This window comes from Macrobrachium nipponense, chromosome 7 (genome assembly GCF_015104395.2).
Source record: "Macrobrachium nipponense isolate FS-2020 chromosome 7, ASM1510439v2, whole genome shotgun sequence".
NCBI lineage: Eukaryota > Metazoa > Arthropoda > Malacostraca > Decapoda > Palaemonidae > Macrobrachium > Macrobrachium nipponense.
In genome coordinates, this window is record NC_061109.1 from 79,084,566 (window position 1) to 79,101,139 (window position 16,574).

The window sequence follows — 16,574 nt, forward strand, 5'->3', positions numbered from 1 at the left end:
GGAAGATAGAAGCTGAGAAGAGGTTGAGCAAAAGAAGATTGAAGTTGAGCAAAGAGGATAGAGCTAGAGATGAAGAAAACTTGAAGTAGAAGAAAAGTCCAGAGAAAATACCAAAATCTTTTAGAATAGACAATGCAGTAAAAAGTGTACCAATTTTTGTTGAAAATGAAGTGGATGCATTTTTTTTACAATTTGAGAAAGTAGCAGAACAGCGTGAATGGCCGAGAACGTCATGGAGCACGTTGGTTCAAACTCCTTTCGAGGAAAGGCTAGGAAGTATTTGCTGCCTTATCTTTAGATGATTCCAAGGATTATGAGAGAGTTAAATCTGAAGTTTTGAAGGCTTATGAATGGGTGCCAGAGAGGTATAGAGAGAAGTTCAGAAGCTGGATAAAAAGAGACAGTCGTACTCATATGGAGTATGCACGGGAACAACGCTGTGTATGATAGGTGGATGAATGCCCGAGAAGTTAATGGTGATTTCGGTAAAACTTCAGGAACTTATTTTGCTTGAGCAGTTCAAGGATGGTATTAATCCACTTATTAAAAAATATTTGGATGAACGTGATGTAGATAATGTGGATGAAGCCACTAGATTGTCTGATAATTATGCATTGACCCATAAGCTATATAATACTGACGTCACTCCTAAAATTGGAAGGAGCAAGTTTGGGAAGAAGCAGCAAAATTACAAGGCACAAGGTAAGGACTACGAGTTCACGGTATCATCTCGTGGAGTCTATAATAAATCCTTAATAGAGGTGGTAGAGGGGCAAGTCGATATAATTCTGGTCCTAGTGTTATGGCTGGAAAAAAGCAGGATACAGTTGGTAAATGATCAGTTTACACCTAGTTACCAAAATATAGGCGAAAATTTTAGAGATTTTGTATGTTTCAGTTGTGGCAAACCAGGACACCAATCAAGGTAGGAGTTGTCCACAATCGCACAATAAAACCGTCCAATTCAAGTGGTAAATAAAGTTAAAGATAAACCTGTACATTTAGGATGATCATAAACCTGAAAATACCATTGCATTGTTGAATCAACCACAAGCATGTGGTGACAGAGGTCCTTGTTTGTTTGCTTCTCCCCTTAGGCCAGGTAAGAGGTATGTAACGATAGCATCGACATAATAATATATGTGATGTTGATGAGAATATAGGTTACAAAATAGGTAACAATGATGTTCAAAATGTTAGTAATGTTGGTTGTATGAGGATATTGTAAAAGGAAATGGAGTGAGACTACCTGAAGAGAAGTCCACATCCAAAGGTACTGAATTGTATGACCCTTTTATAGGGAGATGGTTGGTTACACCTCCCTTGTGTTGAAAAAAGGAAAGATACCGGAGCGGTACAGTCTGTAATGATAAGAAATATGTATGACCAGTGGAAGGATACTGGAGAGTGTACTTCTGCGTGGGTTTGGACCTGAGTTTTCAGCTCCATTAGTAGAAGTAAGGTTAGAAACTCCGTTAATTTCGGGATATGTTAAAATTGCTTTGGTGAGAGAAATCCCAGTGTCAGGAGTAGAGTTAATTCTTGGAAATGATGTATGTGGAGCAAAGTTTTTGGTAGCAGTAATCCAATTTTGACAGAAAAAAACCCTTAATTCTTCATTTATTACAGAAGTTGAATGTACATTTCCAAACTTATTTCCTGCTTGTGCAGTTACTACAAGAAGTAAGAGTGCCGAAGAAAGGTAAATGATGACGACGGTTTGGATTTACAAAAACTTGTTAAAGATAGTCCGGAAACACTACAAGTAAGTAAAGTCAGTACTCCTTTGCGAATGCTGAAAGTTAATAAGGAAGAATTTGTTACAAATCTCAAATTGAAGATGATAATTTGAAGGTAATAAGAGATAATGCCCTGTTGATATTAAATGATATCGAGAAGGAAGGCAAGTGTTACTTTTTAAAGGATGGAATCCTAATGAGGAAGTTCAAGAGTAGAAATGTTAATGATGTTGTAGACAAGTGGTCATTCAAGTAGTTATAGGAATTTTGTTCTAGGTATTGCTCATGACTTGTAGTTATTCTGGTCATTTAGGTATAAACAAAACCTATGAGAAATTATTAAGGTATTTTTTTTGGCCTAAGATGCAGAAAGATTGTAGTGAATATTGTAAAATTGTGATTTATGTCAAAAAGTAGGTAAAGCTCAACATGACCCTAAGGTGATGCCATTGCAACCCATTGAAGTTCCAGGAGAACCCTTTGAGAAACTGTTTGGATTGTGTAGGACCTCTACCTAGGTCTAGCAAAGGTAACGAGTATTTGCTGACAATTATGTGTAGTGCTACCAGATTTCCAGAGGCTATTTCCTTTAAGAACTGTGAGTGCTGATAAGATAATTGAAGCGCTAACAAGTTCTTCTCACTGGTAGGTTTGCCAAAAGAAGTTCAAACCGACCAAGGAACCAACTTTACGTCTAGAAAGTTTACCTCATTTTTAGCCTGTCAGAATATTAAGCATTGTTTATCGTCTCCTTATCACCACAGAGCCAAGGAGTGGTTCGAACGATTTCATCGAACCTTCAAAACCATGCTTCGCACGTACTGTTGTGAAAATGAAAAGGAATGGGATGTCTACATACCAATGTTGCTATTTGCCGTTCGTGATAGCGTACATTCATCGTTGGGTTATTCTCCTTTTCAGTTAGTATATGTCCATCAGGTAAGGTCACCATGGAGGTGATAAAGAATCAGTTGATTTCAGATGAGAAGGATTCTATCACGTTACAAGAAATGAAGGAAAAAATAAAAAAAAATATGGAAAGTAGCACATGAGAATCTTAAAGTAGTACAAGAAGAGATGAAAAGAAATTACGACAAAAAGGCTGCCAAAAACGTGAACTCGACATAGGAGATAAGGTTTCTAGTGTATCTCCCTACAGCTGGTAAGGTTGTTAACCAGAAGTATATAGGACCTTGCACGGTGAAGGAAAAAGTAAGTGATGTTAATTATCGAATTCAATTTCCTACAGGACGGAGGAAAGTTAAAAAACTTTCCATATTAACAAATTAAAGAAGTATAACGAATCCAGTGGAGTGTGTCAATTGCAAAAGAGGATGATGAAAAAGACGTTGAAGAAGAATTGAACTTCGATTAAAAAATACAGATTATTTGAGTGATGATGAAAAATTTAGGAAGTTATGTATTCATTTATCTGATGAACAGCAGCATGATTTTCAAGTGCTAATTCAAAACTTTCAGATCTAGTTTTCAGACCATCCTAAAAGGATAAAAGAGTACAGCATAAAAATCAGGTTGAGAGAAGAGACGCCAATAAGTCAGCGTCCATACAGAATGTCGCCGAGGCAACAACAACAGTAAAGACCGAAGTTGCTTATTTACTGAAACACAGACTAGCAGAGGAAAAGCCATAGTGAATGGGCTAGCCCATGTATTCTAGTCGACAAACCTGACGGAAGTGCAAGAATGTGTACAGACTATCGAAAGGTAATAATGTAACTATAAAAGATTCATATCCTATGCCCAGAGTAGAAGATATTAATTGATAATGTAGCAAAGTTTCCTTTTTTAAGTAAAATTGATTTATTGAAAGGATACTATCAAATTGAGTTAGACAAAAACAGCAGGGATATTGCTGCATTTGTTACACCCCATGGACTTTATAATTATAAGGTAATGCCATTTGGTTTATGTAATGCACCTCTGACATTCCAACGTCAGATGAATTATATCTTGAAGGATTTCGAAGGTGTATTTGTTTATTTAGATGACATTATTATTGTTGGAGAAAACCTGGGAAGATCACATTAAAAAGTATATGATGTTTTTAAGAGGTTATTAGAATTTAATGTTACGATAAACCTTGCCAAATGTGAATTTGGAAAAACTACTGTTCAATATTTAGGACATGAAATAGGAAGTGGCCAAGTGAAACCTGTTGATTGTCATATTGAGGTCATAAAGAATTTGACCCTCCCTACATCTAAACGTGGAGTGATGAAATTTTTGGGAACAGTGGGGTATTACAGGAAATTTTGTAAGAACTTTCAGATGTAGCCTACCCCCCCCCCCACCATTAACAGAGTTGCTGAAAAAGATGTGAAGTTTGTGTGGTCAAAGGAATGTGACGATGCTTCAATAAACTTAAGCTCATGTTAATGTCTATGCCAGTACTGAAATCCCCAGACTTTAATCTACCATTCAAGTTACAGTAGACTCCAGTGAAGTAGGAGCTGGCAGTGTATTATTACAGGAACATAATGGTGTTTTACACCCAGTATCTTACTTTTCAAAGAAATATAATAGCCACCAGTTAAATTACAGTATTGTTGAAAAAAGAAGCTTTGAGTTAATTTTGAGTTTAATGCACTTTGAGATATACTTGCTTAACAGTAACTTTGAAGTAGATGTATATACTGATAATAACCCTTTAACCTTTATTAATAAATGTAAGCACAACAATAAGAGAATTTTTAAGATGGTCTTTATTTTTGCAAACCATTCAAACTAAATACTTCACCATATAGCAGGCAAAGAAAATGTCATTGCAGATTCTCTCTCTAGATCTGGTTGATTACTTAAAGGAAAGTGCTTGTTACCAACGACGTGGCAGTCTCCGATAGTTGCTGAAGGGAAGCAGCTAATGTTTAAGACTGTAAGAGTGAAAAATTCAGCATGGACTGAGGAGAGAGCCGCTGAGTTAAAAGGGGGGGAATGTAAAGGAATATTGATTTATTGAATGTAAAATTGAAGAAGAAAAGGTTGAAAATTGATATTTGCATAGAAAAAAGAGTGTGTACACTAGACAACAGATGGCAGTAGCGCTTGGCGTAGGCGGTAGTCGCCAAGGAATGTACCGAAACAATGATATTTGGTCCATGGATGTCTAGCGTGAGTCTGGTATATAAAGGCCCAAAACGGACGATTTCGTTGGAGCTGAAAACAAACAAGTGAATATAATAGTGTATCAAGTTTTGAGGAATATATGGTAATGTATTGTTTATCATTTGGACGTTTTCTTGTGTGATGTAACGTTGGTTGCCACTAACTTTTTGATGTTACAGTGAATTATATGTTGTGTTGATGTAAAGCTTTGTGACTTGGGTATTATACTGTAAAATGCAGTGATTAGTGATTATAGTCTTGATGAAGTGCTGTGTAGCGAGTCTTTGCTTTTGTGTAAAGCGGTCCGTGAATTTGTTTAATGTTCTGTTTGTGACTTTAATTTCCTTACTAGTTGTTATTAAAGTACATTTTAAGTTATAGTGAGTTGTCACTGTTTCCTGATATATTCTCCTCGTAAATCCTTACCGTAGAGAAAGTTTTTTTTTTATGTTACAATATATATATATATATATATATATATATATATATATATATATATATATATATTTAGCTCTCTTCCCGTTTTGAAGTTTTGGCGCCACATTTAAACAGGTTTTACGAATGCAGCTGCGAGACCCCATGTCCGTTGTTGGTTTAGATTAAGCTGGCCTTATGGCAGCACGGGCTCTTGCTCATAGAGCAGCCCGTGGGACCCCATGTCCTTTCCTGAACTACTTTAGCAACAATTTTCTACTAGATCGGTAGCTTCCCCCAGCCTACCTTACAATAAATACCCACACCTAAAGCTATCAATGGAAGTGACTAATTATCATGAATACTTATAATTCTAAGGGGACCTGGATGGTCATAAATAAAACCTGTCATATAGACACGTTGGCAATTTACCCCTCATCTATCGTAAACAGCTTGATAACAAGCCCACGCTCATCAATGGAGAAATATTTTGAAGCATTGGTTAAGACTACTAACGAGTCGCTGACTTGGACTCAACATGTTTGTGATGTGTATGTGCAAATCGCCTACATGTTTTACTGTAATATGCAACAAGTTGCCGACATGCCTTACAGCCGTATGCGATAAGTTGCCGACATGATTTACTGCAGTATGCCATATGTTGCCGACATGATTCACTGCAGTATGCGACAAGTTGCCGACCTATTTTACTGCATTGTGGACGCGCCCTAACAATTAGAAGAGTGCATACGATGAAACAAAAATGCATGAATGGCTAACGTTTGAGAACGCCCCTTCATCCATCAAGTCATGATTGCACGAGGAGAGAGGGAAAAAAATGTAAAACGCATGAACAGCAATACATCACAATGAATAACCGTCATACATCAGGGCGTGCGCTAATACAGGACGGGGCATTCCCTCTTGGAAACTTATGACAATTCCTGAGGAAATTTGTTCCGCCTCTCTAAATCTATCACGACAGCGCTCCGTACCAACAAAGGACTAACGCCCCACTGACGTTTAGGGCGATACAGCCATAAAACTCCCAGGGATAATGACACTTTAAGTATGCAGCGCTATGAGTCATGATTCTCCCCCGGAAGAAAATGCCTCGCTCTTATTAGCGAGATAAATTTAGGAAAACGCTCAGCTGGGATAAATCAGCTACCTAATATCAGGGTGCATTTTAATTACCGAGTTCCTCAGATTATGGACGGCGGGATATATTTCAGAGCGAGACAAAGGACCTCGTCTCTGAAGAGTCACCAATGTAAACAGGGGAGGAAAGGGAAATTAGAAGAAAGAAAAGAACGGAAAGATGCTTGCGAGAAAGTAATATATCAACGGCAATATGTGGACGAATTGAATTAACAAAAAAAAAAAAAAAAAACACACACACACACACACACCTTCAACCGATTAAAAGTCTACGGATACTTACACCCCCATTTCATTATAATTTTTACTACCAAGTAAACTGATACAACGACTCTTTCATCACTCGTTTCATTTATTATACAAAATTGGATAAAAGAAATATAAAAAAAGAGTCACTCATAGTTTACTAACAACTATCAAAATTATCCTATAATTATTACGTCCCAGACTGCATCAAACCACAGAAAATAATAACTCACGAAACATCTAATCACTAATGCTCTATATGCAATTTACAGTTAGCCTGTTACCCTAGACGGCCTAGACGATCACTCAAGAAATAAATTTCTTTATGAGAGCTACTATGAGATTCAGGACTTCTGTAAACACGGTTTTATGGACTTTGCTCCTTATCAAAGCATCGGATGTAGCTGAAAGTTGACGTATGTATATTTTACAACCACACAAATTTTGTCAGCATTATCAACAACCTAAACCCGATAGTTTTAATTTTTATAGAGTAAAAATTATCTAGCCGACGCCATGGCCAATGATTACGAGCCAAGAGTCGAAAAACATTCATTACGTAAGCAAGGTAAACACCGTTTTAAGAAATGTTTGCCCCGCCCATCCACCTTGTTCCATCAGCTCTGAAACCCATAGCAGTCAAGAATGGCTAACAGGATTTGGAATGGTTGTCCCCGTGTTGCAAAACTGCATTTGACTTACGACTTGCAACTTTATACAGTCAAGAGAAAGCCCCGCCCGGGCCATACTAACTATAGCCTGAATAGGTAATTATTCAATTTCTAATTTAAATCCAATGTTTATGGTCTGATTTGTATTTAGCGTAACGTGATTATAATACTTGTAATGTCATTCAGGATTTTGAACATTTCCATTAACTATTAACTATGCCACCAAGAGAGAGAGAAAGAGAGAGAGAAAGAAGAGATTGTATGTGAACAGTCTTTATATAACTATTATTGTTAAAATAAGATTTTTATCCAAGTAAATATAAGCTTATATGTGCTAAAATCTCCAACATACCAACGGATCATCCTATATAATTTTCTTCTTCTTTAGGCCGTACGACCGTGTTGGATATAAAGACTTTATGAATGGCGGAACGATACACAGATGTGGGTGGGGTATCTGTGCTAGCGTAGTAATACTACTGTAGCTATAGCAGTAATATACATGAATTAAACGTTTAGGCCAATTGCTGGGATCCTTGAGGATCATTTAGCACTTCTTACAACCACTAGAGAAATGAGTTTTTATAGCCAGAAGTTAAATTCTCTAATCTAACAATGCCCACGATAGCCTTCAGTGTTACCCTGAATTATAACGAGGTCAAAGTGGGTGGAGCCTCATGAAGTCATCATTCTGACGATAATTATTGGTGAAGGTTTAAAGCCAAAATACGGTACCGGCTTTTTTTTCAGTAAATAGGTAGATAGCCAATAAATAAAAATTGCTTGACATTGGATATAGCAGTTATTAAATCAAGCTTGTCTACTATGTTTTTGAAAATTACCAACTATTACCTACATCTTGTCAATCTGATTGTGACCTATAAAGTAGACTGTAATTTCTTAGGAAACTTATCTTTTGGAAGTTAGACTAATAACCGAAGTGTTTTTGTATTTATTAACATATTTTGTTGGTTTGTTTGTTCATTATGACAATTATCAGTGGAGAGGTTTCAGAGTTCATAAAGGTGTACTACTTTGCTTGTATTTAAATTTCTATATCATTGTTGCCAGAGGTATAGCCTTCGTTACGTATAGCCAATCATCCATCGAGAAGGAAGGAATAAATGCTGTCATAAGTTACGTAACGCATGCGTTCGAAAACAAACCTTTTCTTTTGAGTCTTCAAAAAAAGTCACTTTTACATTATAAGTACCAAATTTATTCAACCTACGTAATGCAGAGTACAGTCAACATTTATGTGTAGATAAATGTGTATTCTGAATAAGCGTATATTTATGAAATGCATAGATAAAAAGTTATTGCGAAAAAACCGTGTTACAGAGACCCTGAATCTCATAGTAGTATACAAACAGTAAAATGCTAATACATAAAGAAAATATACATTACAAACGTTATGAATTAAATGAATGTTTCATACAAAATCTATAATTCATATGAAACTGACATGCCTTGTCTACGACTCATTTTCGGAGAAACGAAATAATTCAGGGCGTTGCAAAATCGGAAATAAGAATTCTTTATGAATTCCAGTCATCCAGAGAGGTTCTCAGTGGACAGCACTAATTAGTTACAAAAGTTCAAAAACATTTATCACTTAACATGAGACAGTGACACCGACATAGCAGGAATATTCTGAAAGAGGTAATTACGAAATTATATACAAAAAGATTATGCTGTCGCGATTTCTTATCAAATGAAATCACAAAGAAGACATAATGGAATATGACAAAAGAAACAGTGACGAGAAGGTTATGAATTAATAACGCTACCTAACTCCCACAGGATCATAAGTGAAGAGAGTCCAAGGCATAATTCATGATCAGAGTGGCATCTCCGTTTACACCTGATGACGCGATCGTGGGCGAAAATGGCGATGGCACAGAATGAAAAGCAGGATAAACTTAGCATGAAAGTGATATGTGATATCTACAGCTATTTTCAATATGTCCCTATGCATAAAGTGGTAAGTGATATTTGCAGCTATTTTCAATTTATCCCTATGCATGAAAGTGGTAAGTGATATTTGCTGCTATTTTCAATATATCCCTATGCATGTAAGTGGCATGGGATATTTGCAACTATTTTCAATATATCCCTATGCACCGGAAAATATGCAATAGTAAATAAAAAAATTACTATTAAATATCTCAATAAAAACGAGGTTATCAGTAAAAACAATCTCTCGTGAAAATTGATTTACATCCAGGTATAAATATTATAAAATGATAAATGGAAACTAGAAAATAAATGTTGAAGATGTACAGCAAATAGGTCACCACTCTTTAAGCAAAAAGGCCAGATAAAAAGGAAAATGGCCAACAGAGACGTGTCTCTTGTCTCGAACAGAAATGTTAAATTATAAGGTGACATTCCACAACAGTCACGCGTACCGCCGTGAATCAAAATAGCAGAGAGAGAGAGAGAGAGAGAGAGAGAGAGAGAGAGAGAGAGAGAGAGAGGGCATAATTATGACGTCCACGTCACCGACATCTTCCTAAAAGGATCAGAGGGGAATAAAATTCTACGAATTTCTCCTAACATCTGGGCCATGAATTATAGAATAGGAAAGTCATGATAGCACTCTGTAACAACCAAAAACAATTTATAAAAACAATAACCAGCAAAGATTACAGTTTAATGAAGACATATAACAAATATTTGAACGCAAAGCACAAACGAAGATTCAGGTGTCAGGTACAGGCACAGAACGCTCGTAATAAAAGATAGAGAAATGAATAACTTAAGAGGTAACGTCGATGTTACAGAGCTTTAAAAGTCACACGTAAAATAAAAAAAAAGGCACAAAGAGGAAGGAATAGTGGAAGTGGGGGAACATGTACATACGCAAAAATAAAAACAAAGCAAGCATAGATTAGAATAAAATTTGCAGTAAATTATTTAGGGGAGCGCAGAGAGAGAGAGAGAGAGAGAGAGAGAGAGAGAGAGAGAGAGAGAGAGAGAGGATAATACGTCATATATCAGCCAAAACGTACAACGTATAATCAGGATATAGAAAATGAGAAAACAGATAACAGAAAGTGCGATAAATTAATGTATAAAGATAGAAAACATAAATGATAATGATATGGTGTTATGGGAATTAATACGTTAGAGAGAGAGAGAGAGAGAGAGAGCCACCAGCCAGTCAGTCCTTAAATGTGATAATGGAATTAGCAATGGGATACGTGGAAAGCTGCTGAATTATTCCGGCCTGACTGCGGGTAAGGCCCTGACTAACTTCGTCATTCCAACCAACAGAGACGAGTCGCTCTGTCAAATGCGTTTCTCTGGCATCATTCTCTGCAAGACTTCTCAGAGAAGATTGTATTATTTGAAAAAAAAAAAATTCTCAGTACTCAAGGCAGATTAAATCATACCAAGATCTTTCCAAAACGCATTCGAATATTTGTTGGGAAACTTAAAAGACCATTCAGAGATCAATACACCTAAGTGGGAGATGGGTCAACGAGGAGAGAACATTCAGTCAAATAATAGAATACTTATTCATAAATGCATTTAACCATAACAATGATTGCCACAAACAATAATGTATAAATGTATTTGTATATATTATATAATATAATATATCTATTATATATATATATTATTTTAACTTTTTTAAATATATATTATATAGTATATAATACATGTGGTGTGTAATGTACACGCCACGACTTCTCTCATGTGTGAGTGTGTTAGCGTTTAACTACTTTTGCAATTGTTGTAAATTATGCTTTCACAAGGTTTATAACTATCTTTTATACACTCTCGTATTTTATTGGGGAATCAAGAAAGGAGATTACCTAGTACGTTTACTCGAAGACTTGAATTTCCAGTTATTTTAACCACGAGATTAAAAACCTATATGCACCAAACTACATATAAAAAGCTTCAAGCCAACCAAGGACTCTCCTCTCTCCTCTCTCTCTCTCTCTCTCTCTCTCTCTCTCTCCTCCTCCCTCTCTCTCTCTCTCTCGTGCTAATTCTGCGTTACAGTCAGATATATAACAGTCCAATTCTGAAGTTTCTCTTACCTAAGAAATTCAACAATCCTTTTAATACACACAAACACACACACAATGCTTTACACGTTTGCATTCATTGCGACAACCCAGTCCCACCCACAACTCCAGCACCACCCTCTCTCTCTCTCCTCTATCTCTCTTCTCTCTTATCTCTCCTATGTGTGTGTTGGTGTGGTCGTGTGGTGTGTGTGTGTGTGTAGCAAGAGGAAACAGCAATCAAAAGCCGTTGAAGTAAAGGGACGAATGTCAAGCTGAAAACATAAAAGCCAGGAACGGCATGTTTCTGGAAAGGCACACAAACACACACTGTATCCAAAACGAGAAACGGGAATTCTCCAATGGCCTCCTCAAAACGAAACGCCGAATTCTCCAAAGGGCCTTTAAGAGTCCCGTGAACGATGGCTCTCTCTCTCTCTCTCTCTCTCTCTCTCTCTCTCTCTCTCTCTCTCTATTTGTGCTTTTTTTCTCTAGTCTGGATGACGACCGAGATTAAGGGACCACGACGCATACGGCCTATCTACGCATTTGCCGATAGCCTTTTGTATGATGTCCATCTTCTCTCCTCTCTCTATCTCTCCTCTCTCTCTCTACTCTCTCCCTCTCCTCTATTCCTCTTCTTCTCCGCTAGTACTTTTTTATTCGAACAACCCTTTGTTTTTTCTTTGTTCTTTTGGATTTTCCATCATACTTTTCTGCCTTAATTGATTTTTTAGAATTCTTTTACTAGTCGACCCTATATTTTGTAATATAAATACACGATGACAATGTTGTCATTGCTTTTCAAGTTTACATTAGATATGTATTCATATTTCCGTTACCAAATGTTTAATACGATAACCAATTGGTTTTTAAACAATGGACTAACAAAGAAGACAATCTAAAATAATAAATGTAAGTTTTACAAATATGTAAAAAAACGTCGAATAGGTATACAAGGTTCAATATTCAATATATTCTTCTCTCTCGTCTCTCTCTCTCTCTCTCTCTCTCTCTCTCCTCTCCTCTCTCTCTCTATTTAATATTATTATAGTATTTAAACATAATACATATATATATATATAATATATATTAATATATATATATAAATAAGATAAATAAATATAAAATAAATAATAATATATTTATATTTATTAGATTTGTATATAAATATATATAAATATAATATATACTATGGTACAAGAAACACACAACAAATAAATAGCAGCATTATAATTCAACAAAAAGTAAAGCACTCAAACACACACACAACAACATTATTTCATGTATGTATGTATGAATGCATGTATATGTCTTACTATAAATGTAACGGTGGGACTTGAGTGGCATACAAGAAGCAACTCCAAAATAATCCTTGCCAAAGGGGTGGTAGCCTAAGTGGCAATTTCTGCGGTGAAAATCAATCGTTTACCCATCCCACTATGAATTGAGAGCTATCACCACCCACCTTCCACAACCCCCCCCACCCCCAACCCCCCCCCCCCCCCCCCCCCCCACCCACTCAACTTATCAAGCAATCTTAAAGACGTTACAACATGGAAGGACGGACAACGCAAATAGACGCTTAGAAATAAGTGCGAGAGGAGAGAAGAGAGAGAAGATGAAGAGAGAGACGGAGAGGAGGAGAGAGGAAACCCACGGGGCACGAACTGCCAATTAGCTGTTTCCATCCCTTTCCCGTCTTGGCTGCAGATGATGCAATTTGCTTGTCTCCGTTTGAAGGGGATGATAACAAACTAGGTGGCCCCAATGACATTAACATAAAAGGGACTCTCGTTCTGATGCTTTCCGGCCCTGGCGCACGGGAAAGGGGATTTCAGAGAGAGAGAGAGAGGAGAGAGAGAGAGAGAGAGGAGAAGAAGAGAGAGAAGAGACCGAGAGAGAGAGAGAGAGCTCTATTAACATTGTGAATTGATTTTGTATGGTTCTTTACGTACTCCAACTTTGTTTTTCATTATTACCCAGAGAGAGAGAGAGAGAGGAGAGGAGACGAGAGAGAGAGAGAGACACCCAGTTCCACCAATTAGCAATGATCTTGCTAACTTTAAGACTTCGGCTAATTCCAGTCAAGCATGAAAATAATAATAAATGAAGAGAAAGCATTTAAATAACGTGGAAAGTACAAAATTAATTAAAGACCCAAAAAAAATTTGCAAATAAAAAAAAATGTGATTTTGGTGGAGACTTTCTGAAGATTTTGAAAAAAACCCAAAAACCCCGGATGCGTCGATTTTACATACCATGGTGTAAATAAAAGTGGAAAATCTAATTCAGAAATACATCCTATTATGGAAGCTAATGCAGGATTTCTCTGGCCAACATAAGGTATGGATATTATGTATTGCAAACGTTTGTGTAATTGTATGTATGGGGGTATGTATGTATGTTAAGTTTTATAATGTATGTATGTATGTATGTATGTATGTATGTAGTATGTTAGTTATAATAATAAATATACTATATATATAGTGTATACATATATATATATATATATATATATTATATAATATATTATATATATATACATTAGATATTAATACATATCTAATAAAAGGGAGCCCATTAAAAACACCCAAAAGGTAGTAGAAAGAAAAGTAACTATATTTCAGAGACTCGCTGTCTCTCCTTCTTCAGGTATATGAATGAGAAAAGTTTACAGAAAAGTTGGGGTAAGTTTATAACAAGTAGATTCGGTCCAACAAGTAAGCCAATTTAAGGCACCACCCCGCTGATAATCTTACCTTTAATCTTCTTAAGGCGTTGGTGGAATGCAACACTGCGTCGACGATGTCCGATGTCCAATTCCCTTTTGAGATGTTTCATTACCTGCTTCTCTGTTTATTAAAGGCCCGATTGTTCCATCAATTTAGACTCTTGTACCGGGGGGAGGGGCCGGCCAGTTGCTGACACCTTTAAATTACCACGTGGGACATATTCCAGTGTTATTCTATGGTTCATGTTCATTTATATGATGAAAATAAGTCCGAGTTCTGTTGTCCATACCCTAACTTGACCGTTTGTTTGTTGGTATTAATCTCTGGGGAAGTGAGTTACCTGTAAATCCGATGGTAAGATTGGTCACAGTCCTTGGGCATGGGATCTCATGATACCCCAGAGTCTTTTGGGCGTATGTTCTTTTTGTTCGGACGTTAATCAGGGATTTGACTAAGGGTATTTGGGTAGGTGAAATGCAAAAGGGTTGGTATTTCCCAAGGGTGTTGAGGTTACTCGCTTAAAGCGTCTCAAGGTGGGGAATTTTATTTTATTGTTGGGTGTGTCTCTGGTCTTGTCTTGAGGGGGGTCGGTAGAAAATTACGTTTGCTTTTTTTGAATTGCTTTCTTTTCAATAATTATGGTCAGGATACTTTAAAGATGGAAAGTTGCCTTGCGAAATTTTTAGTTCAAATTCTTTTTCCCCAGGAAATTGGGGAACCAAATTCGTAAGGCTCTTAAGAATAAAGGTTCGCTAGCGAGGACCTATCTGATAGTATTGTTCATGATAGCTTAAAGTAGTGAAATATATGAAAGTTGATGAACGGTTGGTTTTCTGTATATGGATAAAATTTGTAATTCTGTAGTGGTCTCCTGGATTTTAAAAATTTAAAACATACAAGAAAAGGAAATTTTGTTGTCTGTTTCCCATTCAACTTTTAAAATTTGATGCTGGGCACTAATGCGTTTAAATTTTGACGAGGGGAATGTTCATTAAAAAGTAACCCCACTTATTATCCAAAATGTTAAGTATGTCATCCACGTATATCATGCACCCCAGCATGTTTTTGGGTTTATTGCATTTATTACTGTAGTTTCAAAGTATTCCATGTCACAGATGGCTAAAAATAGGACTTAAAGGACTACCCCATACTACACCCGAATTTTTTGCTTGTAGAATGATTCCCCTGAATGAAAAGACCGTTATTAGATGCACATAATTCAACTAACTTTATTATTTTGGTCAAGTGGGCCAAAGGGAAATGATTACCTGAACCCTAAGGGGGGGACAATTTTTCCCTTTAAAAAAACTTGAATCGAACGGTCCCTGTTACTGGTACTTTTGTGAATAAAGGGGAGTCTACGTCAAGGCTTAAAAGTTTATGTTTTGTAAGAAATGGTATATGTGCTTCTTTCTTGAATTTGTGACAAACGTATTCAGAATGTTTGATGTGAACTGGCGGGAGAAAAAGTGCCTAAAAAAGGATGAAAGGAGGCCAGCTAACCATTTAGGAAATTTGTAATTGAAAGAAACTCCGGGGCATGGCATGAAACGGATGGGTCCTGAATGGAAGATTGTTTCTTTGTGAGTTTGGGAATGACCATAAAAGTTAGGGTAACTTAGGATTAACTACTTTTAAATTTCTCATATATAAAGTTCAATACTATTTTTGTCTTGGCCAAGTAATTAAATCTTACTTTCCGAAAAAAAATTCTGTGCGGGAACGTTATCGGAGGGGATTTTTCGTTCAGTTTTTCGTAAGTAGTTTGTTTGTCGCTAAGGAGCTGCGTTGATTTTGTCGAGGTAGAAAGTCTTTTGCACCATTATTACAATTTTCATTCGGGGAACTCATTCTACAAGCAAAAATGGGTTGTTAGGGTTATGTAGTATGGGTAGTCCTTTAAGTCCTACTTTAGCCAATAACCTTGTACATGGAATACTTTGAAACTACAGTAATAAAATGCAATAAAACCCAAAAACATGCTTTGTGGATGAGATACGTGGATGGACATTACTAAACAATTTTGGGATAATAAGTGGCGGGGTCAATTTTAATTGAAATTCCTTCTCAAAATTAAACGGCATTAGTGCCCAGCATAACCAAAAGTTTTTTTTTTAAAACAAAAACAGGACGAATGGGAAACAGACAACAAAAAAAATTTCCTTTCTTGATGTTTTAATTTTAAAATCAGAGGACACGACAGAATACAAAATTTACCCATTATACAGACAAAACCAAAACGTTCTTTCCACTTTCCAGATACTCAACTTTACTTGGCTATCATGACAAATAACTATCAAGACTAGGTCTAGCTAGCAACTCCTATTTCGTTAAGGAGGCCCTTACGAATTGTTCCCCAGATTTCCTCGGAAAAAGGAATTTGAAACTAATTCGCAAAGCAACCTTTCATCTTTAAAGTATCCTGACCATATAATTGAGAAAAGGCAATTCAAAAAAAGCAAA